The sequence below is a fragment of the Canis aureus genome, chromosome 35 (assembly GCF_053574225.1).
Source record: "Canis aureus isolate CA01 chromosome 35, VMU_Caureus_v.1.0, whole genome shotgun sequence".
Classification (NCBI taxonomy): Eukaryota; Metazoa; Chordata; class Mammalia; order Carnivora; family Canidae; genus Canis; species Canis aureus.
The window spans coordinates 8,560,891-8,580,095 of NC_135645.1; the positions used below are offsets into that span (position 1 = coordinate 8,560,891).

The 19,205-nt window shown below is 38.5% G+C and overlaps 1 protein-coding gene and 1 long non-coding RNA gene across 5 annotated transcripts in view; one reads left to right on the forward strand and one right to left on the reverse strand.

Annotated features, from left to right (window-relative positions):
* Positions 1–19,205, reverse strand: part of LOC144305229 (uncharacterized) — a 46,534-nt gene that overhangs the window by 20,271 nt on the left and 7,058 nt on the right. For 2 of the 4 annotated variants that reach the window (XR_013372285.1, XR_013372286.1), the window contains exon 3: positions 3,424–3,693. This is a non-coding gene — a long non-coding RNA (uncharacterized LOC144305229). Of the gene's footprint in view, positions 1–3,217; positions 3,694–18,455; positions 18,654–19,205 lie in introns of all 4 variants that reach the window. The other 2 variants (XR_013372284.1, XR_013372283.1) reach the window with 2 other exon arrangements.
* The window catches only part of IGSF11 (immunoglobulin superfamily member 11), a 182,379-nt gene that overhangs the window by 8,934 nt on the left and 154,240 nt on the right, over positions 1–19,205 (forward strand). The window lies entirely within an intron of this gene.

Consider the following 19,205-nt stretch of genomic DNA (forward strand, 5'->3'; position numbering starts at 1 on the left):
GGTAAAGAAGATCCAACATACATGATAGGGTACAGATTGAATGGAGTAAATCAATTTTTAATGTGTAGTTTAAGAATTTTTCCCCTACAACCAAGAAATTAAAGAAGAATTTTAAAAGTCATAGAAACAAATGAAAATGAGACAAAACTTTTGAGATGCAGCAAAGGTGGTGCTAGGAGGGACGTACATAGCAACACAAGCCTTTCTCAAGGAACAAGAAAGGTCTCAATTAACACAAACTAACCTTACCCCTAAAGGAGCTGGAGAAAGAACAGCAAATAAAGCCTAAACCGAGTAGGAGAAGAGAAATAATAAAGATTAGGGCAGAAATCAATGAAATACAAACCAAAAGAACAGTAGAACAGATCAATGAAATGAGGAGCTGGTTCTTTGAAAGAATTAAGATTGATAAACCCATAGCCAGACTTATCAAAAAGAAAAGAGAAAGGATCCACATTAATAAAATCATGAATGAAAGAGGAGAGATCATGAACAACACCAAGGAAATACAAACAATTACAAGAACATATTATGAGCAACTATATGCCAACAAATTAGGCGATCTAGAAGAAATGGATGCATTCCTAGAGATGTATAAACTACCAAAACTGAAAGGAAGAAATAGAAAGTCTGCACAGACCCATAACCAGCAAGGAAATTGAAGCAGTAATCAAAAATCTCCCAACAAACAAGAGTCCAGAGCTGGATGGCTTCCCAGAGGAATTCTACCAAACATTTAAAGAAGAGTTAATACCTATTCTTCTGAAATTATTTCAAAAAAAAAAAAAAAAAAGAAATAGAAGGAAAATTCCCAAGCTCTTCCTATGAGGTCAGAATTACCCTGATCCCAAAACCAGACAAAGACCCCACCAGAAAGAACAATTACAAACCAATATCCCTGAAGAATTTTTTCCCTAGAAACAAAGTCTTGTATCTATTTGTGGAAAAGGCGTACTTCATCCCAAGACAACTTGACACAGAACAGTCAGCACAGATATCATTTTTTAAAAAATAAATGGCCCTTAAAGATTAAGGCTTTTGTGCAATGAGGCAAAAAGATCAAATTTCATATGGCGAAAAAAATGAGCTGGCTCAGACTCTGCACAGCAACAATCAATGCTAAAAAACAGTGGGACAATGCAAAAACCTCAAGGAAAGAAAATGCAGATTCAAGGAATGTATTCACAGTGAAATCATCATTCTTGTTATAAAGACAACAGATATGTTTCAACATCCAAAAACCCAGAGAATGTAATTTCCATGAATCTTTATAATATGGATTTCTTTAGTATTCTAATGGGAAAACTTGAACAACTTGGATGAATGGAGAAACTGTAGCAGAAGGAGTGGAGGGAGGTGCCAGTATAATTAAGTATGATCAGCGTGGAGTTAAGAATGGGGGTTATGATTAGAATGGGAATCTTTTTTCTAATCTTGGATAGGTGGAAATGATAGGACAAATAAAAGATGAGAAGCAGTAGGAAAAATGGAATGTAGCATAAGCACTTTTTATATTCGGAAGCCAGAAGTTACTTAAGCTGATAAATGAAGTACTAGAAGTATAAATATATTCAAAATTTTAAAGATAAGTACTAAAAGAAATCTTCTAATCCATGAAAATTAGGTGTTGGCCTGAGAAGAGGAGCAGAAAGGAAATAAAGTAATGTAAACATTGGTTCATTTAATCCAAAGAAATAGAGGATTAAATGTATTATAAACTTATAGTAAGCCCACTGATATAATTGCAACTGTTAGAAAGTGAGTGAAAAGATATTCATTGCAATATCATTTATGTGAGCAAAAAGTTGGGAGTAATATATATATATATATAGGATATCAATAACACTTATATGTATATAACATATGGTATATCCAGACAGTGCAGCTATTATAGTGAACTCTATATATAGAGATATATATTTACCTATGTATTTATATGGGATAGTCTCCAAAACAAATTATGAAGTGGCAAAACAAGGTACTGAGTAAATAGAATGGGGAACAAAACCCAATATATATGTACTTATATATGTTTAAGATGTATGTCTTGAAGGACACAGAAAACTTAGGTTAGTTTGGTTTCCTTTATTAAGGGAGCTGTGTCACTAGGGGTCAGGGGTGAAAGGAAAATGTTTACTGTATACTTCATGGTAATCTTAAGATTTTGTAGCACGTATTTTTTTGTACCATAAGTTTTGTACCATTACTTTTAAAAAGTAACTTTAAAAAAGGAGGCTATTTAAGTTATTTGTGTAAGAGAGGGTGGTGACCTGAGTTAGAGAAATGGCGGTGGGGATGGAGAGAAGCAGATGGATTAGAAGCATTATCAGCTGCAATGATGGGGAGTGAGAAGGAGTCAAAGATAACATGAAGGTTTCTTCTGGCTTGGGTAATGGGGTGGGTGGCCGTGCCACTCCACAGAGTAGGGCAGTCAGGCCTTCTGTTCCTCTGTAGAATTCTGTTATCTCATGCCTTTCTACCTTTCCATGACATGTTTTCACCTCTTGGTGGACAGTTTCCCTGTCTTTTATAAGCTCAAGATTATCTGGAATATCAGATGCATACCAGATGTCAACTCAATCACATAGTCTTAATTATCTAATTACAAGACTAAAGAATCATAAAATTTAAATCTTAAAATGGACCTTAGAAATGCATCATGGGTTCATCGTTTTATTTTACCAATGAAAACCCTAATGGCAGAGGCACTGCATGATTTAAATTCTCTTTTTTTAAAAGGTGATTTAAATTCTTGTTAAAAATTTAAATAAGTTGGATTATGAGCTTACATATTTTTGATTTCCCTTTTCTTCCCTTGTTTAAAGAATAATAAATTATAACACACCTAAGTGGTAGATACTAGAGCAACACTGTCTTTTAACCACATGTGACAATGAATGAGAATGTTACACTGTCTCGTCTGTGGTCTCTGTCTCATTGGCTTCAACATCTCTTTAGCTGCCTAGACTCAAGAGGTAAAGATTTATTTATTCTCTCCTATTTTAATTATACTCTCCTATCCCACTCTGCATCAATCCATTGTTGAACGACTTAGGTTTTCCTTCTGAAACACATTGGTGTTTTTTCTCTATTGCCATTATTACACCTTGGAGTTCAGATTTTCTTGCCTGGACCATAGCAATGGCCCTCAAACCCATCTCCTTGACTTTAGCCTTTTTTTGTTTCAGTTTATCTTCCAAATTACAGTGAATGTTACCTTCTAAAAATGTGGATCTTACTGTGACCTCTCACAAATTTTTCAATAACTGTTCAAAGCAGGTAGATCAAAGTCCAGATTTCCTGGGTGGCATTCAAGGTGTCATCTTTTCCAAAATTAAGCCTTTACTTTTTCACTCTGAAATAACTTTTCTTTTGTTTATTTTTGTTAAAGAGTTATCCATCTTCAAGAGTGCGTTCACTTACCACTTGGCTTTCCTAGAGCAAAATTTCCTCTTACTTTTGTGTCTTTGAGTTTGGGCCATCAGTAGAATGGTATTCTGATGATTTTCTTTCTTTTTATTTAGTGATGTTTGTGTCCATGTACCTTTTTCTTTACATACAGAGATGGTGTCTTTTTCATTTTAGTATATTCCACCAATGTTCTCTTTCCCAACTTTTGCATATTCTGTGGGCTCAGAGATGATGCCATAGATGAATCAGAAATTTGTGACTCCTCTGGAGAACTTTAGTCGTCTGAAAGTGGATTGAAAACAGGTTAGAAACCAGAGGGATTAACCACAAATATTTAAGTAATCGCGCAACAGAAGTTGTGGAGACTTAATATATTTCTAAACGGTGTTCTCCATTTGTGACTTTTTTTACTTGCAATTTTCACATGTCTTATTTATTTTGCAATTTATCATAGTTGGGGCAGATTTTAAAAAGTGAAACATTGTATTTGATATGACTGATTTCCCAAAGGGGACTAGGTAATGAATACAAACAAATTTGTTACCTGAGATACTAATGCAAATTTTGGAACAGTTTTTGAAAATATATAAAAGTATTTGAAAGAAATATTTGAGTAGAAAGTTATTTTTAGGGACGCCTGGGTGGCTCGGATTGAGCACCTAGCCTCAGGCCCAGGGTGTGACCCTGGAGACCTGGGATGGAGTCCCACATCGGGCTCCCCAAAGGGAGCCTGCTTCTCCCTCTGCCTGTGTCTCTGCCTCTCTCCCTCTGTGTTTCTCATGAATCAATAAATAAAATCTTAAAAAAAAAAACCACACCTCATTTTTAAAGTAGTGGTAATATAGCTAATAATACCTTATGTGCACTACATGATTTCTTCCACTAGAGGGCAGCAACGACTCATGAGTGCATCGGGTGGTAGTTTAAAAAAAACGCTTCAGAATTATCCGTAGAATAGTTTCCAATGCAAAATCGGACAGGATGCATGTGTCACTAATTTTAAAAAGCATTTATTTTGTTGACTTTCTGACCAAGTAGAAATTAAGCCCTAGTATTAGCCGTTAAGTCTAATAAAAGCAAATTGTGTTACATGGTACAAGAGTTCTCTTACCTTAGTTTTGATGCTCTTTCCTCATCTTACTTGCTCACACAGCAAACATGAATTAAGCCCTATTCTGTGCTAGGCCCCTTGCTTTTCCTGGAAGTACAAAGCTGGATAGGACATAGTCCTTGCTGCAGAGAACCCTATTTTATCTAAAAAAAAATTTTTTTTTAGTATTCCTGTGCTAAATAAAATAGGGGATTCCTGTATGTGTAAGACATAACGATAAATCACATGAATTGAATGCATCCAGTGTCCTAGGCACTGTTCCAAGTTGCTTTACTTTTTTTCATCTCACTACTCAAACAAGGAATCAGTATTGTTTTACGGGTGTGACATGGAGGCCCAAGAGGTTAAGTATTTGCCAGGCATCATACAATATTTAAGTGGTAGAACTAACATTTGAACTGAGGCAGTCTTTTTTTTTTTTTTAAGATTTTATTTATTTATCCATGAGACACAGAAGCAGAGGCAGAGGGAGGACCCCAGGATCACGCCCTGAGCCCAAGGCAGATGCTCAGCCGCTGAGCCAGCCAGGTGCCCCTGAACTGAGGCAGTCTTAACACAACACCTACACCCCATCTATACTGCTCAGCTGCTTCCCATGTAAGCTCTGTTCTCAAAAAACAATTGCTTATGGAGAAAGGAGACATGGTGGGGAAATAGCATCATGACTTAAGTGCTTCCTCTTGAAGTCTATGACGAAGTGTCAATGAAAGTATTCCTCTTTCTCAACTAGATTCTGGCCAGTTTAAGGATAAACAGAAGACTTGGAGATGGGGCGAAAGTATCACCTTCATTACTGACAGAAGGGAAATTAGAGCATTTGGTTTTAGATCTGTTAGCTAAATGGGCTTACAGATATTGAGTCACAGCATCAGCAGGCTTCTCCACTCGCCCCTCCCTGCCCCATGAACAGAAGCCTAGGCTTAGGGTACCCCTCACCCCCAACCTTCCATCCAGTGCTTGACCCCAGCAGAGACATGGTCCCCAGAAGGGAGTGAAATGAGTGCTTCCTATAAGCACCTCACTCCCAAAAGGAAGAAGGGAGGCTCTGAGCCAGGCATGACCAATTTCTTCTTCCCAAATTTACCACTCAGATAAATCACCTTATGTCTTCTAAGCAGAGAGAAGCCAGTAATTACAATTAGTGAGTTCCTTCTGGGAAGGAAACTTCAGAATAGTGGAGATTTATACCTCCCTAATATTTTCCTGCTCTTGCCAGCTATTTACTAGCTAATTTTTTTTGAGAAAGTCATTGTGGTAGACAGAATCATGATCCCCCAAACATGTCTACATCTCAATTCCTGGCATCTGTGAACATCAGGTTACATGTCACAGGGAATTAAGGTTACAGATGGAATTAAGTTTGCTAATCAGCTGACTTTAAAATGGGAGATTATCCTGAATGACCCAGTAGTGTTAGGGAAGGAATGCTTGTGTCCTTCCAAAATTCATATGTTTAAGCCTTAACCCTTAATGTGATGATATTTGGGGGTAGAGCCTTTAGAAGGCATATTTGGGTTTGATTTAGGCTGTGAGAGCAAGGCCCTCATGATAAGATTAGTGCCTTTATAACAAGAGGAAGAGGGAAAGGGGGAAATCCACCATACCCCCTGTCTGAGTCCACATAGAGGGAAGGCGATGGGAACACAGAGTGAGAAGGCAGCCATCTGCAAGCCAGGAAGAGAGCTCTCATGAGAGCGCAACCATGCTGGCCCATCCTGATCTTGGGCTTCCAGACGCCAGAACTGTGAGAAAATAAGTGTCTGTTGTTTAAGTCTCTGTCTTCAGAGTCTTGTTATAGCAGCCTGGTGTGACTGAGACAAGTTAGGTACAATGTCATCAGCCTTAAAAGTGGAATAGGGATGTGGAAGGGTCAGACAGATGGCAGCATGACAAAGACTTGGCTCACAGAGTGTGAGAACGCAGACCTTGTGACAAAAGAGTTGTCTAACCTAAATGAGACTCCTGGTCTAGAAGACACTATGGTATGGATTAGATGGAGTAAAGCTCAGTGGATTAAAAAGAGGAGCTCCGTGGGGGCACCTGGTGGCTCAGTCGGTTGAGCGTCCACTCTCAATTTTGGTTCAGGTCATGATCTCAGGGTCGTGAAATCGAGCTCCATGAGATAGAGGTTAAGATTGTCTCTCTCCTTCTACCCCTCCCCTCCATTCATGCGCTCGCTCTCTGTCTCTCTCTCTCTCTCTCAGATAAATAAATAAATAAAATCTTTTTTTTTTCTTTCTTTTCAAATAAGAGGAACTCCATGGCCAGGCTCCCTGCTTTAGGCCTCATGAGATTAAATGGGGCTTGCAAGACAGAGGGAAAGTTATAACTTATATAAGCCAATCAAGGTCTGTGTTACTCTCTGTTTCTTTTCCCTTTTGATATGCTTTGGCATTTAGTAACAGCATGAACATCCAGTCCTTCCTAGCTGCTGGACATAAAGACACATTTGCACAGTATGCGGTAGATAGTTAAATGCAAAGTAGCACAACTTTACAGCCAGAGGCAAATATAATGATGGCATTAGTAATCTGCAGGAAGACCCAAAGGAGGAGAAAGTATCTCATTCAGGGTCAGGGAGTGCTGTCTAGTTGTTTTCTTCATTTAAGGAGTCTTGAGAATTTTGGACTTTATTATCATTAATAAAGATCACATTTCCTTTTAAGAAGTTAAAGCCGTATATGTGTTCCATTTGAGTCGCAACTATTTATCCTATATCCACATGTATGCCCCAGAGTCTGGGCCATGAGAGTAGACCAGTGAAGAGAACCTTGAGGACAAGTTTGCCCACTAGTAGGTACATTCCCACCAAGAAGAATACTTGAAAGAAAAGTCACAAATCATGATAGATTATATTCAATACACTCATTGTTTATTTGGTGAGTCCCTACTAAGTACTAAACATGGGTTAGGTAGTTGCCAGAGATTAAATAAATAAATAAATAATTAAACAAACTGCCCCTGTCCTCAAGGAGCTCAAATATGCTTTAAAAGGAAGAAATGGGGACGCCTGGGTGACTCAGAGGTTGAGCATCTGCTTTCAGCTCAGGGTGTGATCCCAGGGTCCCGGAACAAGCCCTGCAGTGGGTTCCCTGCATGGAACCTGCTTCTCCCTCTGCCTATGTCTCTGCATTTCATTCTGTTTTTCTCATGAATAAATAATTAAAATCTTTTGAAAAAAAGGAAAGAAATTAATAGTTAAAACACAGTATAAATGAAAATAAAGATGCTTATAAGAGACAATTCCCATGAGCTCTGAGCATCCTGCATGCTCCAGTTGGCTATGCCAAGAATAAAGGCCTTGAGTTTTCTTTACTTAGATGATTTCTCGGAGTTGGATTTGCAGTAAGCAACCCCATGGATAAGGTAATGTCTTCCCCAAAGAACATCTTACTGCCCACTATAAAAGTGGTGAATCTCCAAGATAAGTGTTTCTCTCCCGTAATGCATCCCACTGCATATGTAGACAACTTTCTAGACCCATCTGTGTCACCCCTGTGAGACTTGGAGAACCCAAGGAACTGGCACAGACATGAAGTTTTGGCTACTACTTTGCTGTAAGCAATAAAGTCCTTTGTCTCTGATCCAGCAATCTCGTGTCTTCTGGCAGCATCCATGAAATGTAGGAAGCTAACTGGATAGCTTCTAAGTAGGGTACAATCCCAGACCTTTCACAATTTCTGACTGTATTCTGCGTTGGAAAAGTAAACAGACTTGAGGAATGAATGTGGATATTCTAGGCTGATGAGGACATACACCATGTCAGACGACACCAAGTCAGGCACGTTTACCCTGTGAAGGCTTTAGCAATATTGTTGATCCTGACCTTTATAGATCTACTGGGTTCATGGGTTCAATTCTTGGAAAAAGTGAGTATGTGCATCCTTTTTGTAGTAGCTCTTTACTAAGAACCATTTGCATATCCCTGATGATGAGTGATGTTGAGCACCTTTTCATGTGCCTGCTGTCCATCTGGTGTCTTCTTTGGAAAAATGTCTATTCAGGCCCTCTGCCCATTTTTTTTCCTCTGCCCATTTTTTAATCAGATTATTTGCGTTTTTGATGTTGAGTTGAATAAATTCTTTATATATTTTGGATATTAACCCCTTATCAAATATATCATTTGCAAATATCTGGTCTCATTCAATAGATTGTCTTTTCTTTCTTTCTTTCTTTCTTTCTTTCTTTCTTTCTTTTTTTTTTTAGAGGTGGCACATGGTTATGGGTGGGAGGAGGGAAGCGCAGAAGGAGAGGGAGAGAGAGAATCCCATGTAGGCTCCATGATGGGCATGGCTCAATTCTGCAACCCTGAGGTCACTACCCTAGCTAAAATCAAGAGTGGGACACTTAAGTGACAGAACCACCCAGGCATCCTTGCCTTTTCGTTTTGTTGGTAGTTTTTTTCACTGTGCAAAAGCTTTTTATTTTGGTGTAGTTCCAATAGTTTATTTTTGCTTTTGATTTCCCTGCTTGAGGAGACATATCTAGAAAAATGTTGCGATGGTCGACGTCAAAGAAATACTGCCTATGTTTTCTTCTAGAAGTCTTGCGGTGTCATGTCTCAACGTCTATGTTCCATTTTAAGTTTATTTTTGTGTATGGTGAAAAAAATAGCCTGGTTTCCTTCTTTTGTATGTAGCTGTCCAGTTTTCCTCTTTATTGAAGAACTGCCTTTTCCCCATTTTATATTTTTGGCTCCTTTGTCATAGATTAATTGACCATATAAATGTTGGCTTATTTCTGGGCTCGGTTCTGTTCCATTGATCTATGTGTGCACTGCTCTCTATTTTATATGGTGTTAAAAATATGGTGGCTGCTTTCTGGAGCTTTCTGGCTTTGTTTACATATGCTACTTGGTCTAGATATTCTTGTCCCTTTTTCTGTATTCTGCTCCATTTTGACTCCCAGAACTTTCTACTCCTTGTTCTGTCCTTTCCTAGCATTGCTGACTCTATATTAGCATCTTCTTCCACAAGGACCTTAACTGATAAAGGAGATCTGTTGTCAAATCCTTCAGAAGCTGCCTAATTGCTGCTTTATATTTCCTGCCAAACAGACATCAATTTCATACAAGTTTTGTGGCTGTTAGTGGTTCACTTGCCCTCATTTGTATTTTGTGGTTTGGAAACATGCCTTGTTGTCCAAATTTTAAATAAATGTCACTCATAGGCTTTTGACTTTGCTACCTGGTTACTCTTCCTGTTCTTATGCGAGGATTAGGGAAAATGGAAAAACTATGCTGCCATTGCCACCATCTTCCTGGGATCCACGTTAAAACTCTCATCACTATGATCATTAGTTTGGCCAGTATATTCCTGCCATCTGCTGCATCCGATGAGGTGATTTATAGGAATACTTGAGCTTTACAGAAAGTACCTCTAAAATGTCTTAAGATCATTTCCCTTATTTTATGTAGGCTATCTTCTGATCTTAATTTGATTCCTGTCTCAGAAGCAATCATGTTGATTAGCTGACATAAATAAATTGCCTTGGTGGTTCTATTTCTCATAATGAATTATTTACATATTCACTTCAAGCTAACCTTTATTTGGGGCCTACTCTATGTGCCAGGCGATGTGGGCTGGGCACAAGAGAGACAGGGTTGAAATAAGCCATAGTCCCTACACCGAAGGATTTCACAGTCAAATAAACTTGTTTGCTAGTATTCAGGATCTATCCCTAACCTCAGGTGGTATCAGACATTCAACAAACTCTGACAAAGAAAAGGAATTTAAACTATCAAAATCTTATATAAAAAAAAAACAACTAGTAAAATTTCTGGGAGGTAGAGGAAACAGAAACTTCTACTGAGCCCCAAATTAATGTGAAGGACAAGACTTTGTTTTGAGTATTATTGATATTGAATTTCCTGGTAGTTGTTAGTGGTTTATCATCTCAAAATATAGACAGGTAGAGTTATTTAATGACTCCGGTTTTTCCTGACTAGTAGGGTCAATCAAGGTAATTTTAGTAGTCTGGTGAAAGAAGGCCTTAGAAACCCAAATACATGAATAGCCAGCAGCTTCTGCAGGGAGCACTCTGCAGTACAGCGTTTGGTCTGTCTGGGCTCACTCCGTTGACATGGAGCTGATGATGTGGAATCCCTGGGAAGTGTATGTAAAAGAGCGCAGTGCTGATGATTCAAGGTGAAATAACTGAGCTTTGCCCTAGAGATAGCTTAGAAATCTTCAGTTTCTTATGTAACATTAAGACATTTAGTGTGTGAATTGTATTATGGAGCACTTTTGGTTATTTACATTTTTAATATTATCCTTACAATATTATATATTGTATATGTGTATATCTGTATATCTATATGCAACATGGACACATATATATGCAATTTTGTCCCCCCCCAAAATTCATAAGTTAAAATCCTAACCCCCAAGGTGATGGTATTAGGAGGTGGAGCCTTTGGGAGGTGATAAGGTCATGAAGAAATTAGTGCCCATAAAAGAGAGGCCCCAGAGAGCCCCGTTCACCATGCCAGGACACAGAAGATGGCAGTGTAGGAGGAAATGGGGTCTCACCAGACACCTGATCTGCCAGCATTTGATCTTGGACTCCTCAGTCTCCAGAACTGTGAGAAATACATTTCTGTTGTTTATAAGCTGCCCAGTCTCTGGCATTTTGTTTTAGCAGCCCAAATAGACCAAGGAGTTGGGAATAACCTAAAGGGAAATAGTCCATGAAGCTAACTGGGGATGATCGATGAAAGAATACACAACGTCTATTAAGTTGTCTATTTAGTCTGCTTGATTATAGCTTTGTCTTAAAATATAAACCTAACAATTGATTTTGAAGCTATATAGCACTTACTTGATATTATAACCCTAACAATTGATTTTGAAGCTATATAGCACTTAATGATATTATTCTTTTTTTCCCTCTTCTTTCTTTTTTTTTTAAATTTCAAATTTTTATTTAAATTCTAGTAATTTAACATATATGATAAAATTGGTTTCAAGTGTAGAATTTAGTGATTCATCACTTACACATAATACCCAGTGCTCATCACAAGTGCCCTCCTCAGAATGCAAGCTGGTGCAGCCACTCTGGAAAACAGTACAGAGGATCCTCAGAAAGTTGAAAATAGAGCTACCCTATGACCTAGCAATTTTACTACCAGGTATTTACCCCCAAAACACAAATGTAGTGACCTGAAGGAGCACCTACACCCTGATGTTTATAGCAGCAATGTCCACAATGGCCAAACTATGGAAAGAGCCCAGATGTCCATTGACAGATGAATAGATAAAGAAGATGTGGTGTATATATATGCAATGGAATACTACTTATCTATCAAAAAATGAAATTTTGTCATTTACAATGACATGGGTGGAACTAAAGGATATTATGCTAAGCAAAATAAGTCAATCAGAGAAAGAATTATCATATGATCTCACTCATGTGTAATTTAAGAAACAAAACAGAGGGTTATAGGGGAGGAGAGGAAAAAATAAAACAATAAAATCAGAGAGGAAGACAAGCCATAAGAGACTCTTAATCATAGGAAACAAAGAAGATTGCTGGAGGGTGGAAGAAGAGGGACAGGGTAATTAGGTGATGGACATTAAGGAGGGCATGTGATGTAATGAGCACTGGATATTATATTAAGATTAATGAATCACTGACCTCTACCTCTGAAACAAATAATACGTTATATGTTAATTAATTGAATTTAAATAAAATTTTAAAAACCCAATTACCCTCTTTAATCCCTCTCATCCGTCTAGTCCACCCCCACCCACCTGCCCTTCAGCAACCTTCAGTTTGTTCTCTATAGTTAAGAGTCTCTAATGGTTTGCTTCCCTCTCTCTCTTTTTAAATACCCCTGAGACAGGATCAGGTTTTTGTTTGTTTGTTTGTTTTATTTCTGAAAACCTTTCTTTTTTATGTAGCTTTGGTCACAGAAGCATGATAAGTTGATGTCTTCAGAGAAAGCTTACCATGCCTCCCAGAACCTTCTTTTAGGATTTCAGTAAAATTTAGTTTTTTATTGTTATAAATATTTAAACATACAAACTCTGAAGACTAAACATAAGTAAACAGAATTTCATGTTTTCATCAAGGAGACCTATAGTGACATCAATTAATCTGAAATATTTAATGATGAGCATGATTACTATTATGCTTCATAAAATTTAAGGATAAGTGGCAAACTTTGGAATCAAAGTACTCATGAGTTGAAGGGTAGAACAGGCATATCCCCATAAACTATATTATTGGGTTAACTGTAAAGATGCTTTTGGGGATATGATTTAATACATTGTTCATTATTTTCTGTATGAGTACTCATGGAAAAAATTTCTCTCTGTTCTTGGTACCTGGAATAGTTGGGCAGCTCCTAAACTATTGTTTTGTTTATCTTTTAAGGACTCTGTGTTTTATAATTGATTATATTCCTCTTTGCATCACCTGCCAGGAAGCTCAGAGCCAAATTTATGGCTGACCTATAGTAAATTTGGAGGATATGATTATCTGCCTTAACCTCACACTTCATCTAAATTTTACTTTACCATTATTTCTTACTTATTAATTTTTATTTATAACTTATTATATGGTTTATTTTTTTGTAAGCCACTAAATTTAATTGAGGGTTGAATAAATAAAACAAGTAGCTCATATAAATAATTACAAATGATAGGCATTTTCATGGTCCAACTCAGCTGCTCCAGGGTTGTTGCTAAATATGGGGAGACTGGATAAAGCAAGAAGTTGCTCTAAACTCTAGATGATGATCCCATGACCTGTAATGTAGGAGGAAGCAAGAAGTCAGGCTTTACAAGGGAAACCTTGTTGGAGCCTCCCATACTTAATTTGGACTGTGACCCCAAACTTGAGGACTATAACCTCAAACTCCTTTTTCTTCCCTATCTTCTGTTTTCATTGCTTGCCTCAGCAGCACAGACCAAGGGTATATTGTAAGGGGAGGTCTCTTACCCTTAAACATCTTCCCTTGCTGCCTGAAATTCCACCAGACACAGATTTTTTGAACCACCAAGCAAATGCCTATGGAAGGCTTAAGAATTGTATCTTCGTACTTCCCTCCACAAGTAGGAATGGATGAACAACAGCATTACAAAGCTGAAAGGGATTTCAGAGAGCCCAAAGAACTCTCACTTTGTAAAAAGGGAAATTGAAAGGCACCTAAGTGGCTCAGTGGTTGAGCCCTTTGGCTCATGTTGGGGTTTGGGATTGAGCCCCATGTCAGGCTCAGTGCAGAGTCTGCAGAGATTCTCCTGCCCCTCCCGCTTGTGCTCTCTCTCTCTCTCTCAAATAAATAAATCCTAAAAAAAAGGACACATGAAAGGGTCAAGGAGCACTCCACGGACAGTCAGATGCTCCATCAAATGTAAATAGCAGGTGGAACACATTAACACATTTTTTTAATTAATGTTCAAAAAAAATTGGATATTCATTTTACTTTTTAAGTCACTGAGAGGCATTAATATATTGCCCTAAAATGAAAATTAACGCAATGCATAAAAAGGCAAAACCAACAAATAAGCTAGAAAACTTACTGGGTAAAATTTTAGTAGGAGGGAATTCATTAATATCTGAATAGATTTTTGGTCTGCAGGGAAGTAGTTAAACTGAAAAAAACAAAAACAAAAACAAAAACAACTGTCAGCCTAGGTATGGTCTGTCTTCCTCTAAAGATGCAAATTAAGCATGGACTCTCAAATGCTACTTAGGATAGGAAAGTTACAATTAGCTGCTATAATAATATGCTCTTGGTTCTTGCTTTGTTTCACAGTGGCTTTAATTAAAGGCCTAGTGATGTCGGAAAGTCACATTAATTATTCATCTGCAAACATTTACATAGACTTCCCTGTACCCCTTCAATAAATTATCAACTTCACATCTCCATAATTTAATCAAATGACTAAAAATACACCATCTCCAGCTTCTGTGCCTCCTCTCTGGGCTTTGTCTCTTCTGGGTTATTTGTTACTGGAGAAGACTTCCCACTGTTATTAAGAAAGAAGAGAAGAAAATCTGCCTGCTAAAACTGTATAGATAGCGTTTCCTTTTTTCCACACTGTCATATTGATTGGTATAAAGCTGGGGTTTGCAAATGTCCATAATTTTTTGGAGCAAGATGAGAGGTACCATAGAATTGTGCTATTATTAAAAGCCAACATGATGTTGGGATATATTAATAGAAGCATAATATTCAAGAATAAAGCAATTTCTCCCATAATCCTCAGAGTGTGAAGAATCAAAGCTTCAACCACTAAGCATAGAAAAATCATAAAAAGGGAAACTTTTAGGGGTTATAGCTGAAAGATGAAGAATAGGCGTAGAGAGCCAAATGTAAAATCAGAAACACCATTTAAGAAAAATTATTTGAGAAGGCAGATGTGCAATTCGATGTATAAATTACTTAGTAGGTCTGCAGGTTGGCCTAACTCTTAAAGGTACGTTGGGAAACAAATAAACTCAAGGCTTCAAAGGATGGTGAAGGGGAAAACATAGATTTTGGAGTCTGTTGGAGCTGAGTTCAAATTTCAGCTTTGCTGTTTACCAGTGCTGATTTTTAGAACCTTTCTGAACTTTCCAAAGTCTTACTGATCTTGATAGGTAATGTCTTAGCCCAGGGTCATTTGATTACCAGGAGTAGAAACCCATTCGAGCCAGGTTAAGCATATTAGATTTACTTTAAGGAAACAAAGGGATCTCATGGAACACACATGTACTGACTATAGTCCAGCCTTATGGAGATTGAAAAGTTTTTAGGCAGCTTTTCCTTTTTTTTTTTTAAGTTTTCTTTATTTATTCATGAGAGACACAGAAACAGGCAGAGGGAGAAGTAGGCTCCTCACTGGGAGCCCGACGTGGGACTCGATCCTGGATCCCAAGATCACGCCCTGAGCTGAAGGCAGAGGCTTAATCGCTGAGCCACCCAGGCATCCCAGATTTTCCTTTTTTCTAAGTGTTCCCCTAGAGTCTCTCATTTTTGATTCCTGTGCAAGATTTGTATTTCCTGAAGAAATTAAGGAGGACCTAAATAAATAGATGGACATCCTATTTTTGCAGATGAAAAAATTAACATAGTTAAGATGGCAATACTCCCCAAATTGGTCTAGAGATTCAACACAGTCCCTATCATCATTCCAGCTGTGTGTGGGGCTTTTTTTTTTTTTTTTTTGGTAGAAATTGACAAGCTGATCCTAAAATTTATACAGAAATTCTAGAAACACAGGATAGCTAAAATAATCTTGAAAAGCAAAGTTGGAAAATTCACATTTCCTGATTTCAAATTTTACTACAAAGTCTCAGAAATCAGGACAGTGTGGTTCTGGCATGAGATAAGATCTATACATTCAATAGAATATAACTGTGAGTCCAGAAATAATCCATATCTCTATGGTCAACTTATTTTTTACAATGGTGCACGAACATTCAATATGAAAAGAATAGTCTTTTCAGCAATGGTGCTGGGACACTGGATGTGTACATGTGTAAAAGATCCATGTGTTAAAGAATGAAGTTGAAGCTTTACCTCACACTTCATACAAAATTATGACAGGACTATGAAACTCTCGGAAGGAAAAATAGGTCTACATCTTTATGGCTTCAAATTAGGGAATAATTTTGTAAATATGACACCAAAATCACAGGCAACAAAAGAAAAGGCAAATAACTTAGACTCCATCAAAACTAAAAATGTGGGCAGCCCGGGTGGCTCAGTAGTTTTGCGCTGCCTTCGACCCAGAGTGTGATCCTGGAGACCCAGGATCGAGTCCCACGTTGGGCTCCCTGCATGTAGCCTGTTTCTCCCAATGCCTGTGTCTCTGCCTTTCTCTTTCTCTCTCTCTCTCATTAATAAATAATAAAATCTTAAAAAAAACTAAAAATGTTTGTACATGAAAGGACAGTATCAAAAGAGTGAAAATACAACCCACAGAATGGGAGAAAATATTTGCAAATAGTTGATCTGATGAGGGTCTAATATCCAGAATGTATAAAGGATTCCTATAACTCAACAAGGCAAAAAAGAAATCTCAAATAAACAACACAATTTAAAAATGGGCAAAGGGTGGCTCAGTGGTTGGGCATCTGCCTTTGGCTCAGAGGAGAGGGCTGTAATGTAGTCCCTAAGTCTCCAAACTGGGCCTTAGCTTCTCAAAATGGAGTGTGAGAGGAACTATCACCTTTAGTACAAAAATGCTGTGTATTATACCTCAAAATTGGATTCAATGAGATAACATGTAAAGCACCAAGGAAAGTACCTAACTAGATTCCCATCTACCATTTTGCTCTAGTTTTTACTTCTTGTCAGATTAAAAGGACCATGATTAGATATATCACCCATTGCGATTCTTTGTGGTGTGGTTGCCCAGAGAGGCCAGTGAAGTGGGGTACTTCATACAGCCTGGCAGTAGTCTGCTACTGAGGTCTCAGACCCATCCTGATAAGCCTGTGTTCTGATCTCTTAAGAATCCTCCAGAACCTTTGGGCTTGGCAAGGTACTAGGATCATCCTTTCCCACATCTAATGGGCCTGGAACAGTGTTCTCGCCAGAGGTCCCTGAAAGGACATGGTGATGAGCTCAAACCCCTGAGTGACTCTCTGTGGTTGTGAGACCCTTGAGTGACCCCAAAATCCTGGTGCAGCTGAGGTCTTGTACTGTGGGATTTCCTGTGAACCAGAGCAAGTCTCTTCAACCCACCTCAGTTCAATTCATACCAGAAGGTTTTCTGAGGGGACATCAGGTGCCTCTCTGAGACAGGAGACTGTCTACAGCTGTCTTCACTCTTTGATGCAGGTAAGTCAAATCCATGGCAAGTGACAAGTTAGCTTATGGCAACCTGTTCATAAATTCTGTATTCTTAGTTTTGAATTCTCAATCGGGGGGTGAGCTATTTCATTTATGTAGTTGAATTTGATACTCTGAATTTCTAACAAAACTTTTGCCATGTGGGATTTTTCAGATATGGATGGATCTGTGGCCTCAGATCTTAACTCGATTTCTCATATCATGGCATTGTGTTGACCATAAGTATCAGTCAGCATTCCTGTTTTTCTATGTTTCCTCTGAGAGGGTAACCACTCCCACATGGTCACCTCAAGGACTTCTGATTATATAACATATATGTTTCTCAGAAGTTTGGAAAAAAATTTTTCAGATTTTATTTATTGATTCCTGAGAGATAGAGAGAGAGAGAGAGAGAGAGAGAGAGAGGCAGAAGCAGGCTCCTCGCAGATCTGAGAGCCCGAAGCGAGGCTCAATCCCAGGATTCTGGGATCATGACCTGAGCTGAAGGCAGACACTTAACCAACTGAGCCACCCAGGAACCCAGGATTATGGAAAATTTTGATATGCATTTCCTTCTATCCTTTGATAGTGTAAAGTAGATTGACTCCACTGGGGGCAGGGAACAGGGCACGTGGGCACTAACTGCTTTGACAGGGCCAGGTACAGGAGTAGCTCTGAATCCTACATAATTTCTCAGAATATACGGAGTTGACTAGTAGCTTCCAGAGTCCGTGTCCAGGTAACATGAAGCACTTATGCCATAGAAAAATACAGGCAGTATTAGTGCTTCTGCATCTGTTGTATCCATGGTTTATTCTGATAGGCTGTTTTCTGACTGCATCTTTCCATCTCTTCATGTTATGATAGGCAGGAAGGAAGACTGGAGAGAGCATTGTATCAATTCCAGGCTTGTATCAATTCTTCACTATTTCTATAAGCACACATCGTGTCCCTTGTAGATGTCGCTCAACCTTCGTGCCTTGAACCTAATTCTTCTTACTAGGGTGTTTGTGTGGGGGTAGTAAATTGTGTGCTTAAACCATATAGCTCATGCCTGGTGCAAAGAAGATGCTCACTGAATGGTAATTTTTTTTTTCTGAATGGTAATTTGAATCAAAATTCACCTGTCTTGGTGAATTCTCCTAAAGGCCCAGCTCACATAGTTACCTCCCCTCTGTAGCTTCTCAGACTCTCTCCATGTGGGTTCTTGACGATGTTATTGTAATTTGTCCTTTGTGCTTTGTTGGTCCCTTAGGCTTCTGCGGTAGCAATATCTGCATGGTTCAAATGCATTACCGGAAGACCATGAGTGCTGGCCATTTGCCATGCGACTTAGGCCTGACCTCCTTCATACAGTGCTGTGATCTGCAGAGATCAGAAGCTAAAGATAGTATCATTTTCTCCCATGAGGACTGTGAATTGTTGCATTTTCTCTATGCACAGGGCTGAACTTTACTATGATTAAAGCACTGAAGGAAAGCAAAGCATTTTCATCCTGATTTCAGCCTTCCTACCATTGGTTTGCTCCACTTCCGTTATACCTTCAGTAGCTTTTTTTTTTTTTTTAATTTATTTATTTATTTATGATAGTCACACACACAGAGAGAGAGAGGCAGAGACATAGGCAGAGGGAGAAGCAGGCTCCATGCACCGGGAGCCCGACGTGGGAATCGATCCCGGGTCTCCAGGATCACGCCCTGGGCCAAAGGCAGGCGCCAAACCGCTGCGCCACCCAGGGATCCCCCTTCAGTAGCTTTTATACATTTTTACTTCTCTTCTCAAACTATACCTGGCATCTCATCTCCTACTCCAAGAATTTGACCTTGTCTTTATTTTTCAGTTGAGAAAATCAACATCCATTTCCTCCTCTGCCACCTGAAGTTATGCCCTTCTTTCTTATGTTTCTTTCTTTTTAAA